Source organism: Ornithorhynchus anatinus, chromosome X5 (genome assembly GCF_004115215.2).
Source record: "Ornithorhynchus anatinus isolate Pmale09 chromosome X5, mOrnAna1.pri.v4, whole genome shotgun sequence".
Lineage (NCBI taxonomy): Eukaryota > Metazoa > Chordata > Mammalia > Monotremata > Ornithorhynchidae > Ornithorhynchus > Ornithorhynchus anatinus.
Genome location: NC_041753.1, coordinates 19,887,139 through 19,888,346, shown reverse-complemented (window position 1 = coordinate 19,888,346; position 1,208 = coordinate 19,887,139). Strand labels below are relative to the sequence as shown.

Genomic DNA, 1,208 nt, shown 5'->3' with positions numbered 1-1,208 from the left:
GTAGGAGGGGGCAAGGTGATTGAGTGATTTAAAGCCGATTTTAAGGAGTTTCCATTTAATGAGGAGGTTGAAGCACTGGATGCTCTTGGGGAGTAAGGAAACGTAGACTGAATGGTTTTGTATAAAAATATCCGGGCAGCAGAGTGAAGTATGAACTGGAGTGGGGAGAGACAGGAGGCAGGGAGGTCAGCAAGAAGGTGGATGCAGTAATCAAGGTGAGACAGGATAATTGGTTGGAAAAACGTGGCAGCAGTTCAGATGGAGAGGAAAGGATGGGTTTTAACAATATTATGAACGTTGAACTGATAGGATTTGGTGACAGACTGAATATTTTTGGCTGAATTAGAGAGATGAGTCGAGGATAACGCCAAGATTACTGGCTTGTGAGGCAGGGTGGATGATGGTGCTGTCTACAGTGATAGGAAAGTCACAGGGAGGACAGGGTTTGGATGGAAAGATAAGGAGTTCTGTTTTGGTCGTATTAGGTCTGGGATGTAATAATAATAGCAATAATGATAACAAAATAGTAATAGTGATGATATAATAACAGTGGTATTTATTAAGCACTTATTATGTGCCTAGCACTATACTAAACGCTGGGAAAATATAAGATAATTAGGTCCCACATGAGGTGCATATTCTAAGTAGGAGGGAGAACAGGTATTGAATCCTATGTTGAAGATGAGGGAACTGAGGCACAGAGAAGTGAAGTGACTTGCCCCTCGTTAGAGCATGGGCCTGGGAGTCAGAATGACCTGGGCTCTAATTCTGTCACTTCATTTCCCTGTCCCTTATTACCCTCATCCCCTTTCAATATCATACCTGGAGAGTTTCCAGTACTCTACCAGTCTCGACTACAGTAGGGAGAGTCAAGCAGAGGCCTATCCATTCCATTCCTAGCTTGGGCAGTGGCTAGCGAGTGGAAGGAAATCTGCTACAAGTCAAAACGCACCTGTGGTGGGCAGCAGTGACATGGTAGAAAGTTGAGGTGGAGACTCAGGTTAACTGAGTGGAAAAAGGCAATAGTAAACCACTTCTGTATTTTTACCAAGAAATACTCTAAGGATACACTTCTAGATTGATTGCAGATGGAGGTGGGGCATTCTGGAAGAGATGTGGCCATGGAATCGCTTTGGGTCAGAGACGACTCGACAGCATAAGACAAGATATTTCCCTCATCTGTAAAATGGGGATTAAGACTGTGAGTC

At 43.8% G+C, this 1,208-nt stretch overlaps 1 non-coding gene across 1 annotated transcript; it reads left to right on the top strand.

The window, feature by feature from the left end:
- Positions 1 to 804: 804 nt before the first annotated feature.
- On the top strand, positions 805 to 942 carry LOC114808339. Its single transcript, XR_003756185.1, has one exon. It is a non-coding gene; the product is annotated as a small nucleolar RNA SNORA7 (small nucleolar RNA).
- The last annotated feature ends 266 nt before the right edge of the window (positions 943 to 1,208 follow it).